This window comes from Pleurodeles waltl, chromosome 9 (assembly GCF_031143425.1).
Source record: "Pleurodeles waltl isolate 20211129_DDA chromosome 9, aPleWal1.hap1.20221129, whole genome shotgun sequence".
Classification (NCBI taxonomy): Eukaryota; Metazoa; Chordata; class Amphibia; order Caudata; family Salamandridae; genus Pleurodeles; species Pleurodeles waltl.
Genome location: NC_090448.1, coordinates 977343049 through 977367757, shown reverse-complemented (window position 1 = coordinate 977367757; position 24709 = coordinate 977343049).

The window sequence follows — 24709 nt, the reverse complement described above, 5'->3', positions numbered from 1 at the left end:
CAAACACGTAAAAACAATGCTCCTTACTAGGCCTCTAGCTAATACAATTACATTAAATCACAATCAACCAGAAAGCTCTACTGCCTTGGATAATGCATTGAAATGTATTTAAACCAGACCTACAGGTTTGAACACAATTGAAATATCCGAATTCTCACTACGAGATTTACAACAAACTTCATGTAGACCTAATACATTTAAATATTAATAACTAGTCCCTCCACAAACAGACAAATAACAAACTCGGCCAGACCTGAGAAATTGTTACTATTAATAATGGTCTCCCACCAAGGGTCCTCTGTGACTCCCACCTTGCATACCTTGGCAGCCTACCAGCCCTCATGATCCTGTAACCTCTGCCAGGATCTGACAACCCATGTACTTTACCAAAGTTAGATGCTAGCAGGAAGCTCTGAAGAGGAACCCTGCTTTTTCCTGGCCACCTGTGTTTCTTTTCTGTTAGAAGGGTCCAGTCACTGAAACCACCTTCTAGCCCCCCCCTAACTCTAGAGGTTCTTGATCACATGTTCTTTGTCCCTCTTGCACAGATATGGTCTAATGCTCTAGATTACGACCACCAGCAGGCATACTTCTAGCACCCAAACAGTGAAAAACTGGGAGTTTATAACATTTATAAACTACTTTCCTAATACTCCCTTCACAGCTGACACTTGGGCAAAAACTTGCAACAAAGGTCTAAGAATTCCCGAAGCTGATCGATGAGCAAAATATGAAAATTATCCAAGGGGGAAACTGTGAAATATAAAACAAAATGTGGCATACCAAATGGTCTTGATTACATGTTAAAAAAGCCCACCCCAAATTTACAGAAAAACACAAGAATTAATTTGCTTCAATGAGGTACAAAGATAGCTTAGGACACCGCCTTTAAATTGCTGTATAATTATTGAACTCACTGGAAATATATTTACTTCGGTGAATAACATATTTAGTTTGTAGAATCCCACTTACCCAATTTGTGTTTGATGCATTAGACCTTCTAGACAGGTTGAAAGATTTAGACTCATTGGGCCAGCCAATGAGCGTAGGTACCACAAAGGAAAAAAAGACACAGCACGTAACAGGCTCACATCCTTCTGTAGTGACTGTTGCCCAGCCAAATATGTGTCTGACCAATTTCGACAAAGCCAAGAAGTGCAACTCTCACCTTTTCATTGACTCACAACATGTATTTAGGAGTATCCAAGAAACCAAGAACAAAAACACTCATAGATGATGATGGGCACAAACTTGAGGCTTAACCATTAAAATCTAGATATTCTAAGTGAAAAACAATTGCCAGATGTACAAAGCAGTTTGTTCGCAAACACTCTAATTAGGCAATTTGCAATGAAAAACACATTTAGGAGTATGTAAAAATTTTTCCCACTCCTAAAATGGGTTTAGAAATGGATAAGAAATTGCTATTTTGGAAGGGCTGTGTTGTAAGCATCTCTTCCAAATAACGATTCCTCTGCATATATATTATGGTTTAGGATTGAAAAAGCAGTCGTAAGCATGCCTGAAGCCTGGTCTTTACACACCTTGGTGCGTGCAGCACTGCAAAACAAATCCCTTTCTGCAGCTGAGCATACAGTCTGCCCTGAATTTGATAAAAATACACAATGATGTAATTACAGGTGTCATTTGTGATGTTATCTATGCTTTCATAGAACATATCATGAGTGATGTAATATGTGAGGGCATAAGCAGTGCATAGCAGTAGTTTTTGAGAAATTAAGGGGAAAACAAATTTGTATATCTAGGGACGTGAAGGATTCACAGCCCCTTCCGATCTCGTGCAGAGATCTGATTGACTGATAACACTTCCACAACAGAAGCTGTTGAAGTGTTGTCAGCCATCTTGGGGTTCGGCTTTGCAGACCTTCACACTGAGCTATGGGGGTTCGAGTCTAGTTGGATTCAGTTCCATTTTTTTACAAATAAAAATTATACTTTTTACAAAACTATTAAATACATTGTTTTGTTAAATCCAACAAAAATATCTCATTCTAAGTATATGAGATATTAAAACCTAAAAAAACTCTCTTTCTCTCTCAGGTCTTGCTGGCAACCTCTCCCTTCCCATGGGTGGAAGACGTGCACAGTTGGGTGCTTATAGGGGGTTGGCCTCATGACCTGGCTAGAGTTCAGGCCCTGTGACTAACGGCCGCTGCACACGGCCAAAGGCCTTGCACAGCGATGGTTGGGTTAACGTATAGTAAAATTAAAATGAATACGTAAAAAAAAAATAGGAATTTACTGAAAAAAAACAAAGGTTTCAGGGACATTATAGTTTAGAAATAGAAAAACACAAAAAAACAAAAGGTTACAGGGACGTGAGTTAGGTTCACATTTTACACTTACCAAACCATAGAAATTCACCAGTTAGAGCTACCTCATGTAACTATAACTCGTGCCCTAAGGTAAGTATACCTCACACCCTCGCCATGCACTGCTAATTACCCCACACATTACGGCAATCATGCCATCTTTCATAACATCATTGATAATATCAATGTAATATTTACAGTAAAATTTTTGATGAAAAAACTGTGCATGGTGAGGGCCTGAGCTATTGTTACCTTAAGGCGCGAGTTATTGTGACATCAGGTAACTCTAACTAAAACTGGTGAATTTCCATGGTTTGGTAACGTTTAAAATGGGAGCCTAGCTATGACATCCCTATATGCATTTTAAATAGATTTTCTTTTTTTAGAAAACATGAGGATGGGGAAAAGGTTAAAGCTTTCCCTATGTCAGAAGTAAAAACGATAGATGAACACACATACAAATAACTATCAGTTTAGTGTTTTTACTTCGGTGTTTGCATTCCTAGTCTTTGTATCATCGGCTTGTCAACAGTAAATGCACGTGTGGGAAAACGAGTCATTGAAACATTCTGTTCTAACCCAAATGGCTTTGTTTTTAATGTTTCCCATGAGAGTCTGAGAAGATACATCCTTGAAAGTATAGGAGGGCCTCCTGATATCGGCCCTAGCTCCTCACTACTCACTATCACGGGCGCTGCTTGTCCTTCAGGCACCAAAAACTCACCTTGGAATCCGGCATCTTATTGGCTGCTTCAGAAGAGAACAACAAGAGCCAAGAAGCTGTCCCTGGAGACCATCCAGACAAAAGATATTGAAGGTCTAGAGGAGGGGAAGCCAGGGTGCAGTGATTATTGAGGGAGGTCGGGGTGCAGTAAGGAGAAGAGGGACTGTTGGCAGTGAAGGAGAGAGAGGACTAGCGTGCATGAAGTTGAAAAGGCAGGGAGCGCAGAGAAGAGAGGAGGGTGCAGTAGGATGGAGAGTGGGCTAAGATGCTATACGTATAAGAGGGCTTTACTTCAGGGAGGAGAGGGTTTGGGTGTGATAAGGGAGGTGACGAGCTAAGGTGAACTAGGCATAGTGCATTGAAGAGGAGAGGGCCGGGTGCACACTAAGGGGGAGAGGTATGTGGTGCATTGAGGCTCAGAGAGCCTGGGTGCTGTAGGAAGGAGAGGGCTCAAGTGTAATGAGTAGACGTCAAAGGGTGCAGTGGGGGAGCAAGAGAGGACTTGGGAACATGAAGCAGAAAAGGAGGGTGCAGTGAGGGAGAGCCAAGGTGTAGTAAGTCGGTGAGGGTCGTGGCTCATGGATGGAGAACGGGTAGGGTGCAGTACGTCGGAGTGGACCATTTTCTCTCTCCTACTCTGGTACGTCCCCTCTCCAAATTTTACTAATTTTCCCTCTGTCTCCCTTTCCCTCACCAGTTCCTCTTCTCACATCTGCTTCGTCTCCTACCAGTTCCCCTCGCCACATCTGCAATCTCCTTTGATCACTATTGTTGAAAATTGCTGTCAAATTGGCCCAGTCGCTCTCTCTTCATCCATTTACCTACACCAGTTCTTCCTTCACCGGGGTCTCCTCTCCACATCTGCCCTTCCTTCACTCACCGGGCCGCTCTCTCCTTACATGAGCCACTGGCCTGCACACCAACCCTGACTGTCTTCTCCTCTCCTGGACCTCAGTAACCCCAGAAGGTGGGCAGGGGGGGTTGTATCTGACTCGAGATGAGGTTGGGGATTTCCTTCCCTGTCTGATTGCCCTTTCCTCGTGCACGAGTGTCCTGCCTGCTCAACCAGGCAGCATGGAACCTTCCATCGGTGCCCTGCCGTCGGCACTGAATTACTTCCGGGTTTGGGAAATACCAGGGGGGTGAAGTGTGTGGTACAGTGGATGGGAACATGGCTATTATTAGTGCAGCGAGCGCAGTGTCACCAGGGCCCAGGCTTGTGATGGGACCGCTGCACCCGAATTATGGCCATCTTTTATTTCAAAACAGAAGGATAGGAAGACATTTTGTCTGCTTATGGCCCGTGGGCCCCTTACTAAGCCACTGGGGGAGAATTACTTTAGATTTCTGCGCTAGAGTGCTCAAAAGGGCACACAACCGCTCAGGGTCAAGTATAATAGGTGGAAGCGAACCACAAACCCACTGAAATGGACAAAGGACACACAGTATTGAATGGTGGAAAAGGGCTGTCGGTCACCCAGTTTTCTCATTTTCACGTCACTACAAGGCCTCAAGCTTCACCCCATCTTTTTACTTCGAGGAGTCTTAGGTGTATAAAGGGATAGGGCAGTATTTTAAAACAAAGTGTATTTATATAGAGCACTTGTGCACCCCTTGTGGAATCTCGCCACAGGATATTAGGTTTTTATTGTTATCCAAATTGATGGTAATCACTTGATTGACTTAGGAAGGATGAAAGGTTGACTGACCCCATAGGGATTTAAACTTGTGACCATGACCTCAAACACAGATCGATGGCATAGATGCATTGGTCCACTGAGCCACCAGAGCAGGCAAACTCAAGTAAACAGGTCTGTGTGTGCAACTAAGCCACTCACGTTTTTTCTGTGCATTCTGGGACACAACTGCACATCGTTGAAACTACATGATGGTCTTTTGAAAGTTCAAGAATGGATGTGTATAAATAAACTGAATGCTTAAGGGAGACAAAACTGAATTCTGTGCCCATTTGAGCCTTTTTATCTTTTTGGCCTATGGTCCTGGTATTCCTCCATCGCCAGCACTGCACATGAAGAACTTGGGAGTCAAAATCGATTCCTCTTTGATTCTGGTTGATCACATTTCTTTTATGGTTAAGTCATGTTTTCTCCCAACTTCACATTCTGCATCATGTTCTTTAGTAACTCACATTTCCCAACAGGATCTAGGTCCTTAATGATTTTGGATCAACTCGGATAGATTACTATAATTCTGTGTATCATGATTTACCAAGTCATCAGATTGAGAGAATACAGTTCGTCCAGAATTTTGCTGCTGTAAACCGCCGTCTGAGAGATCATATATCGCGGGCCCTCGCCGTATGACCCTGGCACCCTAGTAAGAAGAGGATCTTTTCAGATAACTGTGTTTGGTTGATAATGCTGTCAACTTTCATCCGTCACCTCCATTGCACAAGCAGATCCAGCGGTAATGTCTCTTGGCCACTCGCTATTTCCAGATTTCTTCTGAACACATTTGGTGGTGGGCCTTTTTCCATCGTTGCAGCTCCCTCTATGCCATTGCATCCGCATCAAGAGTTACATCTCATATCGCATCTTAAACCATCAACAACTTGGCTGTTTCCATCCATGTAGGCGCTAGCAAGGTCTTTTTATATGATGTCTCTTTCCATAGCGGACCAGGGCCGGCTTTAGTAGCAGTGTTACTCACAATTAAAGTAAAACAGAGGGTTAATGTGTCTGCTGTAAAGTACAGAACTATATTGTATGTGGATAGCTGAGCGGATTGGTAAAGCTAGACTTTACCAGTGCTTTAAAACAAATGAAATGTGTGTGAGAGAGGTGCTAAGGAGAGATGAGGGGCACTTTTGCAGGGTGTTAGTGAGGTAATCCGAGGAGGAGGTCATAGAGGGGTGAGTGGGGTGCCAAAAAAGATTGTCGTACTGGGCGCGACCAGCGCTAACGCCAGCCCTGTAGCGGACTGTGCCTTTTTGGTGATTTTTCTTTTGGCTTTATCAGCGTCAAGGTACCTTAGATGGGTTGTGTTTGTGCTTTATTAATGTAAAACACAGTTACAAAAGCTTGTCTTTTTTTATCTCACTGTAAAATCAGGACTGGAGAGAAGAAAGTTGGACTGGCAGAGCTGCTCACTCATGGACCTGGATATTCGAAAGTTCTGAATTGTGCGCCAGTGGTACTAGCTGGATGGGTGGTCATTTTTCCCCCCTCACCCCGCAACGATTCCACTGAGAGATTTATTCCCGGTAATTCCTAGTTTCCATGTTTTAAGAATTGCTTATTAATAATTATTAATGAAGGCAGTTGTGAGAGAATTGGCAAAAATAGGGCATCCAAAGTGGAATCTCTCGAACTGCCTACATTTTAACATGCTAACTGTCAAGAAAAGACACCACATTGCTTTCAAGCGGCCCCATGCCACTTGCTAATCTGTCAGCCAGCGCTAGCTTTTTAGCAAACAAAAGTTTGTGTGCCAGAACCAAACTTACAGTTTTAGGTGAAACTACAATCCCCAGAATGCAATGTGCCCTTGGATAAAAAGCAGAGACTGACTGAAGGTGTCACACATAGCATGAGATCACTCCGATGGCTGCGCTATTACCTACGAAACCCGAAATTAAAATTGTAGAAACAACTATTTTTTATAACATTTCATTTATAAGCACGGTAAGAAACACAATTTAATCACACACTACAATTACTAAAGCACAAACCATATGTCATGATATTGTTTGGCGAACTGGTCCAAGCCTCTTCTCTCAACATTGGCTGAAGATTTTCATGCTCAACTCCTCATTTGCACAACCTAAAAATAACTTTCCTGAAGTTCTTTTCTAAGCTACAAACCGATAAAACGCCCGTTCTCCACCCGAAGGTATTGGAGCGCTTGGTTCAGGCTTTTGTGGTGTCGCAAGCCTACACCCCATCTCTTCTGCTATGGTTTGCCAGATGATATGCGCAACTCTTGCATTACTACAATTCACAGAGCTTCGCTTTGCCAGGTGCTGAGGATGAGCAGAAGGGGATCTAATGGTGTCTCAAGAGGACCTGTACTGCTACAACTCCTCAAACAGTTGGGTAGCCTAGTGGGTTGAGTACCTGCGGCAGAGATCTGTGTACAAATCTTCATGCTTTCCAGGTTGAGAAAATGAGGATCCTTGAGTTGGAAAAAAATAGAACCTCATATTGAGGAGGTTTTGCAACATTCCTGACATTCATAGTAATAGCCGGGAATCTCAATTACCTTCATCTTTGATGAGGTAGATCCCACGCTTCAGGAGCAGTCAAACAAAATACACTAGAGACATATTTGACCTTTATGGAAGAGGTGGTTCCAGGGGTGAATACCAGCAGGAGAGGTTCCCTCATCAGGTCTTTGGGGTTCTTTAGAATTAGGGCTAGAGGTCAGAGAGGTGACCTCAAGGTTAACGTGATCAAGCCTCATACCACAATTCTGTGAATCACTGGCTCTTCTCCATGCCCCCCTAAAATGCTCAGCAACTCCTACAAGGCCCTCCCAATGATTGTCGACAGACATTAGCTCAATCTCTAGACCACTAAAATAATTCCTCCTCCTAATTTTTTTCTCCCACCTTACACCCCCTCCCACACGTCCATGCGCTCCATAGGCTCCTTCTTCCCCCTCCACCGTACTGCACTGGCTGTATTTGAATCAGTGGCGTAACGAAGCTTGAGGGGAGCACCCTGCAAAGTACAATGAGGGGGGTCCACTCTGACCCAGTCAGGAGCTCCCAGGCAAGCAGCCTGCCGCCCGCCCGTGGACAGTTTGAGGAGCCCCCCTGGTGCTCACCCCACCACTCCGTGCACTATGGGGGCTAATATTACGCCATTGAAAGAGTTTCTAGGGAGCTTATTGCATCACAGCTTTTAAACAATCTCTCTATATCTATATATTTATTTCAATTCAAATTTTATTAGAAACATATACATATACAGAAAACAACATCCTTCCAATATAACGGCAGCTGCTCATTTATAAAGACTGTAACAAGCAATTACACATAATCTAATGACCCAGGGCAGCTATATAACATAGGGCCAGATGTATCAAAGGGTTTTACCCATTCTGTGTCTATGGGAAAATGCTTTAGTCATATGGCCCATTGTGTTTATAGAATATATCTACAATTAAGATGAGGATAGAATCATCATATCTATAATATCCTCATTAAAACAAACTCTCATATCGAGGGCAGCCTCAGCCAACACGTTTTGTGGCGTCCCAGCCTCTTCTTCAGGGCTCGTCTTAGGTCGTTGTTCTTTCCCTATCTGGTATCAGACACGGAAATGGCTATATTACATCCCGTCATCAGACTTGCTAGGAGATTTTGAATATGTGATCAATCCCAGGCCCAGCCATGTAAGAAACATTTAGGTCTATGTGACACCACAACCTTGCTTTCTTCATCATGCTCATTTATTCCTTTATCCAGTCCTGTTCACTGCCCCTTCGTTTTCTACAGATGTTTTAAGGGACAAAATCCACATCAGGCATCAAACTCAATGAATCCATCAGCCATACAGAACAGTAGCGTTGTCATTTGAATACAATACTTTATTTTATCGGCACTAAACGTTTGTTTGGGATGTGTTGCTCTCTTCTATACCTATATTATCCTCGACCTGTGCACCATATTGGTGTTATGAGGGTTTTTTTACCACTATCTACAGATCTCTCTTTAATTATGTATGCTCACTACCATTTCAACCTCTGCAATTCATGATGTATGTTGTTCAGTATCAATCTGTTTAGTTATTCCACCACTTCACCTCTGCCGCCTTGTGCCAAATCTCTAAACACACATCATTCCCATCAGTGGCGGCTGGCAGCTCTAGAGAGTGGTGTGGATTCAAAATGGGTGTTAAAGTGGGTGATATATACACTTATTAAATTTAAACAAAGAAATAGGCACTTACCTTCCTGCTTCTCCTCGGCTCTGCCTCCAGCACCATACCCTCAACAACTCCCCTAACCAATCCTGGCGCAGCTCTCACGCTGTTAACCAGTATGAGAAAAGTGCCAGGATTGGAGGGAGCAGCCTCTCTCAGCGCTCTCTAGAGCCCTAGAGGTCTGTGCTTTCTATGATCCAGCTGCCTAAGACATTTGGGTTACAGAGATTTAAAACGTGCATGTCTGGCTGGCCATCGATAGGCAGCGGGCCATAGAGACATGCACACTTTAATCTTAAGTGCACAGCTTCCTGATGCCACTCAGCAGCAATGGCCCCACTCCATCCTGACACTCAGTCAAGGATGGGTTGTTGAAAATTAAATGGTAATAAAAGAACCTTATTACCATTTTATTTTTAATCTCTGGGGCATTTCTGGGGCATGTTTAGTGGGGCAATACTCCTCCTCTAAAATAGAGGAGCTGCTCCTTATTCCAGCTCTCCTAGAACTTATCCTTTAACTATTAGTGGCAACTTTCTTGTTTTTATTGCTCATGCACGTTACTGCTTGTGTTCCCAGCATAATATATGCTAAATGACATATCATTATGTTGATTATTTATTCTAGATGCTAAACCTATACAGTCTTAATTGGGAGCCATGTATCTTACAAGATCTGCATATTTTACTTGTTACCCATATAAACTGTCCATTGATTTGTGGTCTTCTACACCTCTGTAACCCTTGGCCAACTTTTTACTTTAAACAATCACTTCTAGTACGCCCCCAGTCCCCCTGGTGTTCCATCACTTTTCTTCTGTACTGAGTTCTAGAACCCGGTTGTATGGAGCTCATGCCTTATAAGATAGCACATGAATAAATAAGAATAAATAAATTATGTGAAATTCTAGAAGGGGGTACGGACCTGGCTACTGTTTCACTGATGACATCCTTTCCATAAATACTGAAACTGGACACCGACTCTAGACGTGACCGCCCAGATGTGACCACAGTGCTGCAGATGTGACCAGAATACTCCAGATACAACAGTAAAAACTCGACACAATCCAGTGCCATACACACCAATCCAAGATGTGACTCCCTGCCTGGAGGAAGAATCAACCACCAACCCAAATATAAACATAAATTACCTAAGCAACTGTTTCTCTCAGTCCTCTCTGCCTCACCCCATCCTTAGGAGCAGATACAATTTAGTCACAAGGAAGAAACACCCCTCCAGTCCTCCTGCCTGACATCAAAACTATTCCCACATATGGCACTCTAAAATCTACACATTCCGCCTTACTGGTGTTGTCAAGGATATCAGGAGCCATACAATTGTTACCTAAATTTAATCTAATCCAATCCCAGGGAACAATTAGTCACCACGGCACTCCCCACTCTCACAATGCCAGTTATGTTTTTTTGGATGTTTATATAATGTTGATAGGGGACAGTAAAGAGGAGGCAGGATTATGGAAAGAACACGGGTCCTGTAGATACATCCACACAAGGCCAACATTTCCCTGGTCATTGGCTGTAACTAGGCAATTTCATACGCCATCCCTAAAGCCACACAGGACATCTTTAAAGCTTATGATCTGAGCATCTAAGGAAAGGACCAAATGAAATGCCAAAGGGCAATACTCGCCCAGGGAAGAGAAAGGGTCAATTACGGTAACATGAGACACTATACTCAGGGACAGAAAACACAATAACAAGGAGAGACACGTTTAGGAGAGGTAAAATAAGCCTACACACATTCAACTGGAAACCACTCATTGAATCCACACCTGAAATACAAGACCACTGTTCTCACTCAGACCGTGTTGCTGTAAGGTCACAAGACCCGACTCCAATCAATATCCACCCAATGCCTCACCTTCCGAAAGCCGCTCCTATTGGGGCGAATCAGAAACGGATGCCCAAAGACGATGCTTGAAAAATCCAGATGTGCTGTGTGGATGGAGCCATGGTGAAACAGGTGCTGCATCAATTCTGCAGCTGCGAGCCTGGCACAGTATTGGTTCTTCAACCACGAGACAGATGCTGCATGGATTCCGCAGGTGTTGTGTTGATTGTTCAGCTGCAAAACATCAGTACATGGATTTTCTTCTTCAGGTCACCAGCTTACACTTCCAAGGGTCCAGGGACTGGAATTGGCACCACTTGACAAGCCAGGACTCTCAGCAGAAGAGCCCAGGTACTGGCAGATGAAGTCTTTGATATCCCTGAGAATTCTTAACAGAAGGCAAGCTCAGTTCAAGCCCTTGGAGAACCTTGGAAAGCAGGATGTAGAAAGCCAAGTCCAGTCCTTTCACTCCTAGGACAGAAGCAGCAAGCAGCAGGCCAGCACAACAAAGCAACAAGCAGAGTGGTAGTCTTTACTACAGCATCCAGCTCTTCTTCCTGGCAGAATGTCCTCAGTCCACAAGTGTCTTAACTTTGTGGTTTCAGAGGTCCAGTACATGTACCCATTTCTGTCTTTGAAGTAGGCAAACTTCAAACAGAAGTCTTTGCAGTGCACAAGACCCTGCCTTTCCCTGCACTGGTCCCAGGCAACCTCGAGGGTGTTGGAGACTGCTTTGTGTGAAACAGGCACAGCCCTATTCAGGTGCATGTGTCAGCTCCTCCCACCACTTTAGCTCAGGAAGACCCAACAGGAAATGCAGGCCACACCTCAGCTTCCTTTGCGTGACAGACTTGAGTGAATTAATAAACAGCCCAACTGTCATACTGACCCAGACGTGTAGTCCACAGGCAGGCAGAGGCATAGAATGGTTAAGCAAGAAAATGTCCACTTTCTAAAAGTGGCATTTTCAAACTTACAATTCAAAAACCAACCTCACCAAAAGTGGTATTTTCAATTTGTGAGTTCAGAGACCCTAAACTCCATATCTCTATCTTTTCCCAATGGGAAATTACACTTAAAAGATATTTCAAGACAATCACCATGTTATCCTATGGGGAAGACAGGTCTTGCAATAGTGAAAATCGAACTTAGCAGTATTTCAGGACATGTAAACCACATCAGTACAGTTCATTTTAAATACACTGCACCCTGCCCATGGGGCTGCCTTGGGCCTACCTTAGGGGTGACCTACATGTAGTAAATTATTAATGTTTTGGGCCTGGCAAGTGGGTGCACTTTCCAGGTTGAAATGGCTTTTTAAAACTGCCCACACAGACACTGCAGTGGCAGGTCTGAGACATGTTTACAGGGCTACTCGTGTGGGTGCACAATCATTGCTGCAGGCCCACAAATAGCATTTGATTTACAGGCCCTGGGCACACACGATGCACTATACTATAACATAAGGAAACAGAGGGCATGTAAATTCTACCATATACATTACTGCACGAGTCCTAATCTGGAGTTTAGTGTTGAGTTCTGGATGCTGCATGTACAGAACTGCAAACAGGTGTGAAGGTTATATCTTGAATATTCTTTCCAATTTGGAAGGCCTCTGCTGGTGATCTGCATTTAATTCCAGATCCTTGTGTGAGTGGCAGTGCTTAATTTATGCCAGTGGTTTCCAGTACTCTGCAACGGCACTTGTCAACACTGCACTTTTGACAAACTGCCACATGGTGGCACTGTTTGTCTACTTTCGAAATCAACACAATAGTTGTTTATTAATTCAATGTACATTAACAGCGACTAATACCTGCACCTAAGCCATTCTTATAGCTTTGGATGCCTGGAATAGTCTGAACTGTCACACCTGTAGGAGTGTGTTGGTTAGTAGTTGTGATGGAATAGTCCTTGAAAGCGCAGGCAGGGACAATGGATGGTGCAAGCTGCAGTGGCCTCCTAACGAGGGCCCTGGCACTTATTGTTTTACAAATTAAGCACTGGTGAGTGGCACCTTCAGTTTGTTTTTTTTCTTTGCATTTTGGCATGTAAAGTCTTACTTGCCATATTAGGACTTGAAGGCTACAAGTACAAGAATGCAAAGTAAAGACCTCCACTGGATAAACTACTCAAGTGTGGAGTTGTGAAACTTCAGAACTTTTGATCTGGCTTTCTCATCTGGAATATTGTAAATAGTAACATATTTTCAGAGGCCTTAAGTCAAGTTCTTTGTGCATTTATGAGGGCTTGATGTAAGAAGCCTACCCTGTTCAGAAGTGTACATCCAGAAAATTGTGTCTAGTCTAGTCATTGTTCTTGATTGCTGTAATTATTGCTGGTGGGCACATTTGGAGTACTGCGTCCAGTTTTGGAGACCACATCTTAAGTTGTGTCATCACTTCTAGATGTATGTCTGGAGTAATCAATCTGTCTGTTTCTGGAGCTCCCATCTAGGTTACTGTATCAAGGACTGGAGGATCTGAAGCATTGTATCCAGCTTCAGGACAACTTCTTGAATAATATGGCTACACCTGAAGGTCGCAAATGAAATGCCGTATCTAGTTTTGTTGGACACATCTGTAGGTCAACTCTGGAGTACTTTGTCCAGTTTCACTGATCCATTTAGTACACCTTGATCACATCAGGAGTAGTGTCCAGTTTTGGTGGTTACATCTGAAGTACTGTGGTTACATCTGGGGATCACACTTGTAGTGGTGTCCAACTTTGCTGGTCACACTGAGTAATATGTCACATCAGAAGATCACGTCTTTAGTGGCATCTAGAGTATTCCAATCACATCAGCAGGTTACACATAAAGTAGTGTCCAATTTCGGTGCTCACAAACAGGATCACATCTGCAAGTGCTGAGGTTACACCAAGAGATTGTGTCAAGTTTTGGTGGTCATATCAGAAATATTATGGTCATATCTGGAGGCCACATCTTGGTTAGCTCAGTATCCGTGGTCAAATGTGAAGCACTGTACTCATGTCTGGAGGTCAAATTTGAAATAATGTAATGGATGATGATCATATCAAGAACAATGTGGACACTATGGAGTAGAGTCCAGCTTCATGGTCACACCTGAAGGACAGGTGGAGTAGTGCTCGTTTTCAGTCATTACATCTCGAAGTTATATAAAGAGCACTTTGTCCACTTTTGATGGTCACACTACAGCACCATGCTCACAGAGCAGACCACATCTGATGTAGTATCTAGTTTCCGTGGTCAGACCTAGAGCACTGTTTACGCATCTGGAGGTCACATCTGGAGTACTTTGTCCAGTTTTGGTGATTATACGTAGAGCACTCTGTTCACATCTTGAGGTTACACCTGGATAGGATGTGTCAAGTTTCAATGATCACACCGTGAGCTGTGTGTTCAAATATTGAGGTCATATCTGGAGTCAGTGGCGGCCCGTCCTTTAGGGCGAAGGGGCCATGCCCCCCCCTCCTTTTGCCCCTCATGAAGAGTGTCTTTCAGGCTGAAGAAAGGTCAGCCTGACAGACACTCTCCATGTTCAGTTCGGGCAGCCAGGAGCAGACATGCGCGATTTGCGCACACTTCTGGCTGCCTGAGCTGAACTTTGCTGGGCTGAGGAGGTCACAGCTCCTATGGGCGTGACCTGCTCGGCTCAGCAAAGGTGCCTCGAGGCCCTCCCCTGGGTGACGAGGAAAGCGTCACCAATTGACACTCTCCCTGGGTGCTTTAGGTTTAAGCCCTGAAGCGCCCAGGGTGAGTGTTAATCAGTGACACTTCGTCACAGAGTGGGGTGGGGTCAGCAGTCTCACTGACCCCATCCCACTCTGTGAGGAGGCTGGGACTGCTGCCTTCCCACATTGGCTGACCCTGAGGGAAGGCAGCAGTCCCAACCCTCCTGGGACCTAGAGGCTGAAGGTAAGTGTGTGTGTGTGATGTTTTAAATTGAATGTTTGGTGCGCGCGTGCGTGAGTGTTATGAGTGTTGTTAATAGATGTGCGTGTGTGTGTGAAAGAATGAGTGTGTGCGATCTTTTCAAATGAATGTTTGGTGCGTGCATGCATGTTTGAATGGTATGAGTGTTGTTAATGGATGTGTGTGCGTGCGTTCGTGTCTGTGAGTGAAAGAATGAGTGTGTGTGTGTGTGTATCCCGCCCGCCCCCCTCCCTCCTAAAGCTGCCGGCCGCCACTGTCTGGAGTAGTGTTCAGTTTCGATGGTCCCATCTGAAGCAATGCACCCATCTCTGGAGTTTACAAAAAGAGGATAAAAACAGTCTGAAGACAAATTGAAGGTGGTTAAAGACAAATTAAGTAGTGTACCCAATGTGGGACATTACTTAAGCAATTCAGATGAAGTGACACTGAAGAATATGAACATCTAAACAGATGAAGGTAGTCTCGTAGGAGAAAAGAGGAGCAAGTTTTGTAAAAGACATTTCAATTCCTAAATACAGGGAGTGCAGAATTATTAGGCAAATGAGTATTTTGACCACATCATCCTCTTTATGCATGTTGTCTTACTCCAAGCTGTATAGGCTCGAAAGCCTACTACCAATTAAGCATATTAGGTGATGTGCATCTCTGTAATGAGAAGGGGTGTGGTCTAATGACATCAACACCCTATATCAGGTGTGCATAATTATTAGGCAACTTCCTTTCCTTTGGCAAAATGGGTCAAAAGAAGGACTTGACAGGCTCAGAAAAGTCAAAAATAGTGAGATGTCTTGCAGAGGGATGCAGCACTCTTAAAATTGCAAAGCTTCTGAAGCGTGATCATCGAACAATCAAGCGTTTCATTCAAAATAGTCAACAGGGTCGCAAGAAGCGTGTGGAAAAACCAAGGCGCAAAATAACTGCCCGTGAACTGAGAAAAGTCAAGCGTGCAGCTGCCACGATGCCACTTGCCACCAGTTTGGCCATATTTCAGAGCTGCAACATCACTGGAGTGCCCAAAAGCACAAGGTGTGCAATACTCAGAGACATGGCCAAGGTAAGAAAGGCTGAAAGACGACCACCACTGAACAAGACACACAAGCTGAAACGTCAAGACTGGGCCAAGAAATATCTCAAGACTGATTTTTCTAAGGTTTTATGGACTGATGAAATGAGAGTGAGTCTTGATGGGCCAGATGGATGGGCCCGTGGCTGGATTGGTAAAGGGCAGAGAGCTCCAGTCCGACTCAGACGCCAGCAAGGTGGAGGTGGAGTACTGGTTTGGGCTGGTATCATCAAAGATGAGCTTGTGGGGCCTTTTCGGGTTGAGGATGGAGTCAAGCTCAACTCCCAGTCCTACTGCCAGTTCCTGGAAGACACCTTCTTCAAGCAGTGGTACAGGAAGAAGTCTGCATCCTTCAAGAAAAACATGATTTTCATGCAGGACAATGCTCCATCACACGCGTCCAAGTACTCCACAGCGTGGCTGGCAAGAAAGGGTATAAAAGAAGGAAATCTAATGACATGGCCTCCTTGTTCACCTGATCTGAACCCCGTTGAGAACCTGTGGTCCATCATCAAATGTGAGATTTACAAGGAGGGAAAACAGTACACCTCTCTGAACTGTGTCTGGGAGGCTGTGGTTGCTGCTGCACGCAATGTTGATGGTGAACAGATCAAAACACTGACAGAATCCATGGATGGCAGGCTTTTGAGTGTCCTTGCAAAGAAAGGTGGCTATATTGGTCACTGATTTGTTTTTGTTTTGTTTTTGAATGTCAGAAATGTATATTTGTGAATGTTGAGATGTTATATTGGTTTCACTGGTAATAATAAATAATTGAAATGGGTATATATTTTTTTTTGTTAAGTTGCCTAATAATTATGCACAGTAATAGTCACCTGCACACACAGATATCCCCCTAACATAGCTAAAACTAAAAAAAAAACTAAAAACTACTTCCAAAAATATCCAGCTTTGATATTACTGAGTTTTTTGGGTTCATTGAGAACATGGTTGTTGTTCAATAATAAGATTAATCCTCAAAAATACAACTTGCCTAATAATTCTGCACTCCCTGTACAACAAACTCAGGATACAAGCACTGGCAGAGCAACTAGGTTTTATCTTTATAATGTGAGTGTCGAGCTGATGGCTTTGCCAATGTTTCTCTGTAAAGTATTCTTCATAAAAAAATCAGAAGGAAAAATATTCCAAAATACTGGAGAAACAAAACATCTCATGGTGTGTCAGTGTTTAAACATGTCATCGTAAATATTTTAAGTACATTTCACTTGGTAAACTCTGAACAGAAAAAATAAGTGTCAGAATGTAAAGGGAAACACTTGCCAAAGCCTAATTTACTTTCCAGAGGATTCAGCAGTTTTATGGGCCTTTGGGAAAAGTCTCATGCTAAGTACATCTTCTGCCTCAGTCGGCAGCTGAATGAGTGCAGCAGATGGCCCTCCTCAACCATCAAGAAACCTTTGTGCCTAATACTTGTGCTTTCATGCACTATAAGGAATGAAGGAGATCAACAAAAACGAACCCTTAAAGTTTGCTCTTCAGTTGTACCTGAGCTGGAATGGAGAAAAGGCGGTGGTGGATGTTGAGCAACACAGAGTGGGAAGTGGTATTTGGGGGTGAGAGGGGAGCAGCACACAATGGAGAGAGCTAGAAAACACATGCACTCTCCTGGAGCACTGAATGGGAAGGCTACAAGTCAGATAATCAAAAGGATCATAAAGAGGCCATACTTCGGGGGAGGGACAAACACAGGAAGAGGAAGGCAAGCAATTGACTAGGTAGCAAAGGAGAGCAACAATAAAGCTAACTAATGGTAAGCAATGGGCAGGCTGTAAGTCTACTGAAAGTTTGCAATAGGTCTTTCGCAACCAAATAGCGTGTGCTGTCTGGTAGGCAAGACCTAAATAGGCTGCCTTTTCCTTCGACAAGTCCTCTTTTGTCTACAAGGTATCATGGCATGAGACAGAAAAGGGAGGGAGGGGCAGAAAAGCATCACCAACGTGAAATATATTTTCACAAGAAAATTGTGAAAACTAACACCCCTTAGCAGAAGCACGGTGACAAGAGCAGGACATTAATTAACAAAACCTTACCGCAGAAATTAAAGATTGATGGCATTACTCAAGTGAGAGGAAAACTGCAGACCAAGCAGGATCTGAATAGCAAGATGCAGGGAAATATGCAGACTAGATGCGCCTGGCAGTTCATTTGTTCATGATGCCTGTGCTTTAAAACGTTCATTAATGGTGAAACATAGGTTAAAAACTGTGAAGTACAGCAATGTCATGAATATATCCCCTCTAGCTCTTAGTGTGCAGGAAGTAGTTATCCTCCGCAGCCTTTAATTATAGCTATGTCCTAAATTAAAAGAAGCCATCAGAAAGCCACCCACACAAGCCAAATGCCAGTGCTTGCTGGTATCAACCCCAAAGTTCAGAAGGACTTTGGAGACCCATCTCAAGGGCCTGTGTGACATGTTTTTTTACCTTCATTCGATTCGATTCTTCACTTTGACTCTTTCTGCTCAGAAGGCGCTCCATTCCATGGGATGATGGGGCTTGCAAAGACTGGGACTCAAACACAGAGACTCTGAAGAAGGCCTAGCCAGCCTTGGCTTCCGCTGCCATTAGAAATCACACGCAAGTGTCTTGAAAAGGAATGCACTGAAGACCAAGTTGCATCACCGCATATTTCCAGGGGAGGAATGTGATGAATGAAAGTCGCCGCTGTGGACTCTGTAGAAGGAGCCGTTAGGCTCTCAAGGCCCTGATCCGAGCCCTGATCACAGCTTGAAGAGGAGGGCTGAACCTTTCACCCGGTGGGCGATTGTTTAACATTACTTTTCACAAAAGTATTTGGATTAATGCAGAGTATATCGGTTGTTATGAAGTGTAAAACGGGTTAAAATAAAGAAAAGAAGATTGGGGGTGGGTGCTAAACAACAGCTGGGTATCCTGTCCCACCTCCACTTGCACCCCTGTCTCATTTAGCTGGCGGGAGAAGGTGTGTTCCCAGCCGTGGCAATACTCTGGCGTCAGGAAAGAACTCTCACGGATCTAACGCCGACTACAATGGCGTCAGAGGGACGTGAAAGAACAGACGTCCCGCGCTTTTCCCACAGGTGATTTTGTGACCTGTTCTCATCACCTAAACTCAAAATTAACAATGCAATCAATACTTTTTAGACAGCTCAACAGAAATACACACATCCCTTCAACTAACCCTGTGAGAGACAAGCTGGTACCGTCAGAAGTCCTCTAGGAGCAAAAGACCCGTCAACATTTAGTAGTCCTACATGTTGAATGGTTACCCTGATGGCAGAAGAACGGTCATGTAAGAATAGTGAAATGTTGTGTCATAGCTTAGCATCATTCAACAGGGCGCTAACATGTTCAAATGCTTCAAAAACCATATGTGGTGATGCAGGCTCATATCAGTGGCATACAGCCAAAAGACGGGGCGCTAGTGCTTAATTTGAGCCAATGGTTTCCGGTGTTGGCACCGGCACTTAATTGTCAACACCACCACTTATAACAGACCCCCACAAGGCGGCACTGTTTGTCTAATATTAAAATGTGTACAACAACAGTTGTTTAAAAAAGTAATATACATTAAGAATGACTAATGCCTGCTAGCCAAGCCATTCGTATAGCTCTGCATGGCCTGGATTAGTCAGAATTGTCACTTGTATGAGTGGGAGGTTAGTAGTTGTGTTGGTACTGGCAGCGCTTGCAGGAGCAACAGGTCGGGCAAACTGCCATGACCTGATGACGGGGGCCCTGGCACTTTTTTGTTTTACCAGTCAAGCACTGTGGGGCTCCCTGCAAATTTTGGAAAGTGAATACCACAAATTGGTCACCTGCAGTGTAGCACTCCCCTGAATTGTAGGGACCCTGGTCTAGGAGCCATATTACATCCTTGGCCCATGCATGGCCACATCTATGCATGTACCCAGGGGTTTGTTCTTTGTCGCCCCTTGGTGGAATCTTTCTGTACCACTCAGCTCCTTAAAAATACCCCAGCAGCCATTCTGTACCACAATGAGTGGTACAGAATGGGGGTATTACTCTGTCACTCCAGGGTGGACTCCATATAACACTAGGGTTGGCCTCTGTCACTCGTGGGTGGACTCCTTACAGTACTCTGCAGTAGTTTAAAAATGCCCAAATGGTCAGTGAGTAGCTGAACAGTGCCCCACTGGAATGCGTCCTCTGTAGTTTCACTCCATACAACACTCCTTGCCTTGCTCAGCTTAACAGTGTCCCACTGGGGCTGGCCCTTTGTAACCTAACGAGGGGCTCCTTATAGAATGCAGTAGTGATGTAATGGTACCCAGTGTGGTTAGAGCTCTGTTGCTTTCTGACAGACCCAATATAGTGCTCCATAGTAGCATAACAGTGCCCCCGACATGGGCTCCTTTGTTCATAGGTTACTTACTCCAGAGGATTCCACTGATGAACGGCATTAGTGGTCTCTCCTTATGATAAATTACACTTCAAAAAATAGATGGAACTTGCATTTGTGACTGCACCAACTCACACACACTCCGCAACACCTTCTGCTTATGCACAACATTAGCTGCACAATTCCAATACAACATCTTCAAAGTTCACACAACTCACCTACCAAGTCCAAAATAGGCCAAACTAACACTCGTATACTCTGAAAGACACCCGGGAACCCGATACAAATCAGAGAGCTATACAACCTCACTAGGGGTATGACGTGCCATATATATCAATGTTATAAATTCTATAGCTACTTACTTAACCACTCAGAAAGCACTTCGGGGTTAGCACGGGTAAAAAAATCTCTTAACAAATGTGAATCCAATACAATCCAAAACACATCACCGTTCCAACTCACATACAAATGAGCACACCGAGACAGCAGACACTAAACAGAACCCTCGCAACATCTTGCACATCTGGCACCAAATGCATACACTTGCCACAGGGCTGCCAAATCAGCAGCTTTGTCACACACCACACAACACCCACCTTAAACACATGCAGAAAAAAATGTATTACCTCACCCCAACGTGCACAAGATTATAGCATAAAATGGGCCTAAATCATAGAAAAAATAGATAGAAACATCGTACACTGGCAGAATAATGGCCAAGTGACCACCAAATCCAAGGAAAACATTATAAGTCCTATGGCACACTGACCCACACACGTAAGACATCACAAAGATCTTCCATAGATCAATCTCTTATTACATTTATAATAACCTGGACAAACTATTTCTAAGCTAAACGCTGAACAACTACTGATAACAACCCACATCCAAACAACAACAAATTACACTGCCAAATTAGTGCAAAAGAGCTGTACAAATGTCAAAAACGTACCTCATGTTTCAGAACAGGGAAAGTTCACCTATGTCCCCCATCGTCTTTGAGACACCTGACAGAGTACGAGGGAAAGTAGTTATCTCTTTCTCTAGACAGGCCCTTTTGGGGTAGGGGATTTCTGCCTTCGAAAACTGTTTTGGAAAGAGTGTCCCATATATAGTATACAAGTGTGTAGCCCTGTCCTGAGTGACCCAACTACATGTGCACCTGTTAGCTTGATTTTTACTGGCCCTGTTATCACACTAATCAAGCATGTTTGCTGAGTATTAGGCCTGTCCCTCTTAATACCAACGCTCAGAAATTGTTCTCTAACCATTGGCGGTGCACTAAACGAACGAGTTACTTACCTTCGGTAGCGACTTTTCTGGTGGATACATTAGCTACCTGTGGATTCCTCACCTAATGAATACTCCCATGGCGCCAGCATTCGACGGAACTCTTCTTTCTAGTCTCTGCACGTCGACGAGGACGTCACTCTAGCCCACGCGACGCCGTCTGACGTCATACAGGCAATAAGAGGTCCTCGACGACGTGCCGGTCAGTACCAACATTTTTTACGTGCATGAGAACAACAACCCAATGCAATGAAAGAGCAAGGCAACATCCCATAACATTGTAAGATACACAACATTGCAATAAAATGGCTGTAAATTTTAATATACCTTTTTTTTTTTTTTTTTTTTAAACCAACAAATATATGCAAATCATGTATATACACAAAGATATATACATATATATATATACATATAAATATATACAAGTATCCATATATACAACATCTATTGCAACCTTGAAGACCAAGAGGAGCGCACTCAAGGATTACTTGGTAAGACCAGAAAGGCAACGGGGAGGCGGGTGGGACCGTGAGGAATCCACAGGTAGCTAATGTATCCACCAGAAAAGTCGCTACCGAAGGTAAGTAACTCGTTCTTCTGATGGATACAACTACCTGTGGATTCCTCACCTAATGAATAGAGTCCCAAAGCAGTACCACTCCCGTTGGAGGGTGCCGAAATGGTCAAACCAAGAAATCCTGCAGCACTGACCGTGCAAAATGGCCGTCCCTTCTGACCTCAGAGTCCAAACAGTAATGTTTTGCTAAAGTGTGAAGGGACGACCAAGTTGCGGCCTTGCAGATGTCGACCACAGGAACACCTCTGGCCAAGGCCGTAGTGGCCGACTTAGCTCTGGTGGAATGAGCTCTAATGCCATCAGGAGGATCCTTCTTTGCCAAAGAGTAACAGATTTTAATGCAAAGAACAACCCACCTGGAGAGTGTTCTCTTGTGGACTGCCTTTCCTCTCCTCTTGCCCACGTATCCGATGAATAGCTGATCCTCCAGCCTGAAGTCCTTCGTTCTATCAATGTAGAAGCTTAACGCCCTCTTTGGGTCCAATCGATGTAGTCTCTCTTCCTCCTTTGAAGGATGAGGCGGAGGATAGAACGTGGACAAAGTAATTGTCTGGGCCAAATGGAAGGGTGAAACAACCTTCAGGAGGAAAGCAGCCTTGGTCCTCAACACCACCTTATCCCCATAAAAAGTTGTATAAGGGGGTTTTACCGATAAGGCTTGCAACTCACTCACTCTCCTTGCAGATGTTATAGCCACCAGGAAGACTGTTTTAATAATCAAATACCTTAAGGGGCAATAATGCATAGGCTCAAAAGGGGACCCCATAAGGAAAGTGAGGACCAAGGACAAATCCCATTGAGGCATAACAAATGGTTTTGGAGGATATTTATTTAGAAGACCTTTCAAGAATCCGAGAACAATAGGGGATTTAAATAACGATGGTTGATCTGGAAGACAAATGAAGGCTGACAGGGCAGACAAATAACTTTTAATGGTAGCCACTGCACAACCTTTCTGCGCTAGAGACAGAGCAAAAGACAAAACATCTGACAGATGAGCATGTAAGGGATCAATCTGTCTCTCTCCACACCAGATAACAAATTTAGACCACCTATTAGCGTAGATAGATTTAGTGGAGTGTCGCCTGGCCGCTAATATAACATCCACTACATCAGGCGGGAGAGAGAAGGAACTCAGGTTGCCCCGTTCAATCTCCAGGCATGTAGGTGTAGACTCTGGAGGTTGGGGTGTAAAACCTGCCCCTGCGACTTCGAGAGGAGGTCTGCCCTGAGAGGGAGACGGAGCGGAGGGCACAGCGAGAGTTGGAGAAGGTCGGAGTACCACACCCTCCTTGGCCAATCCGGAGCTATTAAGATGACTTGGGCCCGGTCTTGGCGAATCTTCCTCAACACTCAAGGAATCAAGGGTATGGGGGGAAACGCGTAAAGCAACTGGTCGCACCAGGTTATCAGAAACGCGTCCCCCAATGCTCCCTGCACCGGATACTGGAGGCTGCAGAATAACGGACAATGCGCGTTCTCCCGAGTGGCAAACAGATCTATCCGAGGAAACCCCCACATCTGGAAGATTAAACGGACTTGATCTGGATGGAGACGCCACTCGTGGTCGGCCGAGAATTGGCGACTGAGACTGTCCGCACGTACATTCAAGACCCCGGCCAGATAATTTGCTACCAAGCAAATCTGATGGTCCTTTGCCCAGGACCATAGTCGAAGAGCTTCTCTGCAGAGAAGGTACGACCCTACTCCTCCCTGTTTGTTTATGTACCACATCGTGGTAGTATTGTCCGTCAGGACATGTACCGACTGACCACGAAGGGAAGGGAGGAAGGCCTTGAGAGCCAGACGTACAGCCCGTAACTCTAACAGATTGATATGAAACATCTGTTCCTCTGGAGACCAAAGTCCTTTGATCTCCAGATCCCCCAGATGAGCTCCCCACCCTAGAGTGGAAGCATCCGTTATGACCGTGGCCACTGGTGGCGACTGCGCGAACGGCTTTCCTTGTGAAAGATTGTTGCTCGCAATCCACCACTTCAAGTCCACAGCAGCATCTCTGGAGATCTTGACCGCACCTTCTAGATCTCCCTTGTGTTGAGACCACTGCCTTCGGAGGCACCACTGAAGAGCCCTCATGTGCCAGCGAGCATGCGTGACCAACAGTATGCAGGAGGCAAACAGACCGAGCAGACGAAGGACCTTGAGGACTGGAACTACCGCTCCATTTCGAAACATTGGAACCAATTCCTGAATATCTTGAACCCGCTGAGGCGGAGGAAAGGCTCGATTCAATGTTGTATCCAGTACTGCCCCTATGAACAGGAGGCGCTGAGAGGGCTCCAGGTGAGATTTGGGCACGTTCACCGAAAAGCCCAGGTCGAACAACAACTGGGTTGTTGACTGCAGATGATACGACACAAGCTCCGGGGACTTGGCTTTGATCAACCAGTCGTCCAAGTAAGGGAATACTGCTATCCCCTTCCTTCTGAGCTCTGCCGCAACCACTGACATCACCTTCGTGAAGACTCGAGGTGCTGAAGTAAGACCAAACGGGAGGACCACAAACTGATAGTGCTGCGACCCTACCACAAACCGGAGATACTTCCTGTGCGACTTGAGTATCGGGATATGAAAATAAGCATCCTGCAAGTCGACACACACCATCCAATCTTCTTTGTTCAACGCCAAAAGCACCTGTGCTAGGGTCAGCATCTTGAACTTTTCCTGATTGAGGAACCAAT